Raw genomic sequence first — 6,000 nt, forward strand, 5'->3', positions numbered from 1 at the left:
GTACACAGATAAACTGAAGGCTCGATTGGCAGTTTACCAGTTAAGAGGTAAGGCTACCTATTGGTGAGAAGAAATTAAAACAGTGAGGAAAATTGACAAGGACAAGTTACCTAGAATGAATTTCAAAAGCATTTGAAAGACAAGTATCTAACTGAACGTTATTATGACGAAAAAGCAAAGGAATTCCACGAGTTGAGATTGGGAACCTTAACCATGGATGAATATGTGTCACGATTCACTTCCTTACTGCGCTATGTGCCTTATATGCAAGAATAAAAGGCTAAGATTCAGCGTTTCATTAGTAGCTTACCCAATTTTATGAAGGAAAAACTTGAGTTCGATTACCCAAAACGATGGGTGATGCAATGCAGAAAGCCTACATCTGTTATTAGAAAATAGAAGGGGTGTCGAGGGATTAACCCATGATCCTGACTCACAATGCCAATCCAGTCCACAAAATGGTTGTACAATTGGTGAATGGTATGCAGATTTGTGGCCAATGCCATGAGCACACACATTTAGTGGTGGTCGGTGAAATTTGACCGACAGGAAGGGGAGAACCATTGCCAGAAATTCATTTAAAACATTTAATTGGTGTGGACCACTAACGAGGGTGGTTATATCCACCAATAATTATTTATAAATGTGACACCAACCATAACATCATATGGTTTAATTAGGCTAATAGGCCTTCTTTTTGAATCAGGTGACCTGGCATTTGCGTCTACCTTTTCTATGTGCTAGTGACATCTTTCCAATAGCTCTATAGTCTACATGTGTGACAAATCCAAGTCAAACTTCATACTGTCCGAGCGAATTTCCTGGTATTCCTCCAGCCAATGTGTTTACACTCAAATTCAATGTCGACAACATCACAAGATGGCCCAAAGTTGCGGGTATTATGCGAGTATTGATTTTCTCAATTTGTATACCATTAAACCAACCTCGACTATCTAACACACTGGTTGACATAATAAGCACAAAAATACTCTTTTTCCTTCCAATATAATTGAGAACTGACGTCACTTACTATCTATAGAACTTCTCTTTTTCTTTGTTTTTCATTAAAACTTTACGTGGGATCAATGGTGGAGGTGTTTGAGTAAATTTGAACTCAAATTTGATTGTAATTTGGCATATTTATGTTATCCAAGATTTTGAGAAATTTAATAAAGATTACTAGAGGTCATTTGTTTGACTTCTTTTAACTGTAAGATTTATGGATATCCTTGGAATTTGTAATAGATTGACATAAATTCAGTAATTATGTGAAAAAGTTAGTTTTATTTAAAAGGAGAAATTTACCAATAAAACTAGTTAAAATGGCAGGTAAAAAAAAACCTACTAAAAATGTTGAAATTTTGACCTCCAGAGAAACAAAACAAGGCTACATCTAAATAAAGTGATTTGATTATTGTCTATCAAATTTAGCCTCAGCCCTCTCCATTTTCATATTCTGTACTTGTTATTGAAGATTTTAGGTTTAATTTTTTTTTCACCACAAGTTTGTGTTAAATGTTTTTCTAAAACCAGAATAAGAATTTTTGGAGTAATAGTAATTTATAAACATCATTTGCCACTATTAAACCAAATACAACTATTTATTTTATAAATACCATAAACAGGTCAGTTACATTATCTCTCCACCAAAGAAGAAACAAATTGTTCACCAAACCACTGGACTAAAATCCTTTTACTTTTTTTTCCCTCAATAATTTTAAGTTACATTATTTTAACCATCAAATTTGTTTATTTTAAATATTTATTTTAATTTTAAATTAACTTTTTTTAATCAAAATTTTGATTAATTTAAAATGAAATTATCTTTTATAAATCCATATTTAATTAAATCAATAAAATCATAAACAATTAAAATTAGAATGAGTAGATATTTAACTAAATAAATAACAAAATTAGAAAAATTAAACACTTCCATTTAAAATGAATAAAAAAGTGTGAAATATTGTTGAAGCATGAACAAAACTTGAACCCTAACATTATAACAAAACTTAAAAAAAAAACCACAATCTAAATAAAAATCTTTCTAGCAAGAGGATGCATTTGAATGTTTTTTATGTCACACAATTTTGAATGGTAAATCTTATACATCGCAAAGTGATGCACACTGTGACATATGCACTAATATGTACATCCAAATTCAAATTATATATATATATATATATATATATATATATATATATAAGTTTTAAATTTAAATATTTGAGATTTTTATCTTATATAATTTTTAATTATTTGATATTTATAATTTTAATAATTTAGATTAAATATATTTTAAAATGAAACAGGTTAGCTAAGTTTTCTCTTCATCCATTTTTATATAGTTATCCATTGATCCAACTAGGTAAATGAGTTAAGCTTTTTCTTTATTTGAGAAAGTTAAGCTATATTCTCAATTTGATTGTGCTATTTTTAGATTGACTTGTAGAATTTCATAGTAAAGTTAATCAATTAATGGGCTGAGATTGCAGTTTTCATGTACTGGTGGAAGTAGTTTGAGCAGTTTAATTGTTTTTTGATTAATTGGTGTTGTATTCCCCCTTGAAAGACTAATAATATTTGGATATTGAAATTTAAAAATATTGGATCAAATGTACATGTGTCGTTGAAATTATCATAATTTAATAATTCTATCAGCCTCTGTTTGAACCTTTTGGGGCAATTGCTAGTATTATTCGATCGTGTCAGAACTAATACAACAACTATGGTTATGTTTTTATCATGAAATGATGCCACCACGTGAGTTTTACCCTGAGTGTTTTTTATCCAGGTGGATATTGGTGGCTACTCGCCTATTCCACCTAGACCTCTAGCCGATTTCATCTATTTCCTTGTTTATTTAAGCATTTACTATTTTTAGTATTTTTTCGGGTCCCGAACTCCCGAAGCAATTTTGACTCCCTAAACGACATCTTTTTGAGGTCCGCAACATGCTCAGGTCCTTGGGTGAGGGCCTGTCACAAATCCTATAGTACTCAAAGATTCCTTTCCAACAAGGTATCGTACATGCCAAACAAAGATAATATGACCAAGTTACGACCCCTAGAAGTTGGCTTCCCAACTAATCCCAATAGGGCCTACAAACTCTCGGTGTTCCATCTCCTGGGGTTAGGGTTTTGGTTGTTTAGAGTTTTCCCTTGTTGTTCAATAATAAATAGGCTCTTGAGCCTCATTATAACATAGTGTAGAGGCATGTAGCCGCCACATCTCTTCTCAGAGATAAGCTACCATCGCACAAGCTAGTTTATTTCCATTATGTTTGTAAGCATATTTCAGTATTATGATATTAATGAAATGAAGTGTTATTTCTCTTGCATCTCTGTATTTATGGTTATATCTGTAATTTGTTGCGTTCCTGTTTAAGTTTGGATCAGTAGTATCAGAGCAGTATGATCTTTCTCTATTTTTCTTTACATGTCCCCAACGAGGTCAGGGTATAAGAAGTTAGAGCTCGAACTGGTTGAAACTTTGCAAGTTCGGCCTCGCAAACCTCGACGACCTCCCATGGTGGAAGAGAAGAAAGACAAAGGGGCAAGAGATCCTTCCAAAATATTGCTCGAGGAAGCCCTCGAGCGACAGAGGAACGCGATGATGGATAACTTTCCCCAGATCCTTTGACAACTATCCACAGGCGATGCACCTTCATCCAGAAGCCACTTTGGAGGCGCCACTCCTTTTAAGATACAAGTTAACTTCGATATTCCAATATTTGATGGCCAGATAGATGCAGACGCCATAGATAAATGGTTGAATATGTTGGAAGGTGAAGATGCTGTAAACCTTAATGATGATCAACCTAAGTTGTTATTTGGTCCAAAAGTAAATGGCAAACATCAACAAGGGGGTATCCCTCCATTCTATATTAGCTTAAATGTTCATGACAAAATCCTACATAATGCTATGTTAGATTCAGGAGCATCTCATAACCTAAAGCACTCATGGAAAGGTTAAACTTGGATATCACTAGACCCAACAAGGAGTTGTTTTCCTTTGATTCTAGTCAAGTCAAATGTATTGGCCTTATAAAAGATCTATGTGTAACTCTAGTCCAGTGTCCAGCAAAGAGTATTCTCGTGGACATAGTAGTTGCTGATATCCCACCTAAATATGGTATGTTGTTATCTCGCTCATGGGGAGAAAAGTTACAAGGGTCATTGCAATTAGACATGTCATATGCTACCATTTCTGTATTTGGCCAGCAAAGAAAACTTTATAGGGAGACCCTGATGAAATACATGGTAAGTAGTTCAGAAAGACCACAGAATTACCCTATTTATTCCATGCATTCTGATTTGGACTCATTTATCTTATATAATTCAGAAAATAGCAAAGACGAAATCACAACTTTAGAAGAAAAACACAAAGAACTTGATAGTGAAAACATAACACATGAGTCTCTATGGCATTTAGATTTTGATGGCTCTGTAAATAGATTAGGAGCAGGAGTTGGTGTATGGATTTACAATTTAGAGAATGATCATTCAGAAGGACATGCTTTTAGATTAAATTTCAAATGCACTAACAACATGGCAGAATATGAAGCATTAGTGCTAGGCCTTCAAATCATAAGAAAACTTGGAGCTAAAAGAGTTTCCATCATGGGAGACTCAGAACTCATTATAAAACAGGTCAAGGGAGAGTACATTACCAATAACCCTAGACTTAGCTGCTACAGAGAAACCATCCTAGACTTGATAAATTGTTTCCTTGAGACTGACTTTGTTGTTATTCCAAGAAAGCAAAATATGCAAGCTCATAGCTTAGCCACTTTTGCCAGCACATGCAGGTTGCCCTTCCAACCAAATCATCAGTACATAGTTGAGGTAAGACATAGGCCAACCATACCTGATAATTTAAAGTATTGGAAAATTTTCTCACATGACAATCAAATTCATGATTTTATGATTTCTGAAGGAGAATTTCGAAATGGTAATATAGACACTGACTGTACATCAGATTATACCATAAATAATGAAATAGATGTAAATGATGTAAATAAGTTAGAACCAACTAAATTCACTAAACTAGAGATAGGTCAATTAGAAAATGTAGAAATTGAGGAATTAATCAATGATGAATCAGAAGTTTTAAACCTCAAAGACAACTTTTTGCCTAAGGGATTAGCCCCACTAGAAGACATCTTTGACTTCAATGATGTAGCTAGAAAACCTAAAATGGAGCCTCTAAGGTCAGATATAGAGGAATGCAACATAGGGACAGAGGAAAATCCTAAGCTCATCAAGATATCTAAGACATTACCCCTAGATGAAAAGCTGAAATACATTAGCTTGTTTAAAGAATTTCAAGATGTCTTTGCCTGGAGTTATGAAGACCTCAAGTCTTATGACACCAGCATTATTCAACATAAAATACCCATCAAAGAAAATCAGAAGCCCTTTAAACAAAAACTAAGGAGAATTAACCCTGTTCTTATGCCATTAATAGAAAAAGAATTTAAGAGGATGTACGATGCTCAGATCATATAACCCATTAGATATTTTGATTGGGTCTCTAATTTAGTCCCCACTAGAAAGAAAACAATAGAAATCAGACTCTGTGTTGATTTCAAAAAATTGAACAAAGTATCACTGAAGGATAACTATCCCCTCCCTAAAATGGACCACATTCTCCAGAAGGTGGTAGGGTCATCCAGAATTTCATTACTTGATGGATTCTCTAGTTACAATCAAATCCTAGTCTAGCTCGAAGATCAAGCAAAGACTACATTCACCACTCCTTGGGGAACTTTCATGTACTTGAAAATTCCCTTTGGATTGATGAATGTTGGGGCAACATTCCAAAGAGAAATGGACATAGCCTTTGCAAAATAAATCCATGAGTTTTTGGTCATTTACCTAGATGATATCACAGTGTTTTCCAAGTTAGATAATGAACATCTAGATCATCTAAGAAAGGTATTCATAAAATGCAGAAAGTTTGGCATATCCTTAAATCCTAAAAAATCACTTTTTTCGGTTAGAA

Source organism: Pinus tabuliformis, chromosome Q (assembly GCF_031772625.1).
Source record: "Pinus tabuliformis cultivar Carrire ecotype Pingquan chromosome Q, CPIR1, whole genome shotgun sequence".
Classification (NCBI taxonomy): domain Eukaryota; kingdom Viridiplantae; phylum Streptophyta; class Pinopsida; order Pinales; family Pinaceae; genus Pinus; species Pinus tabuliformis.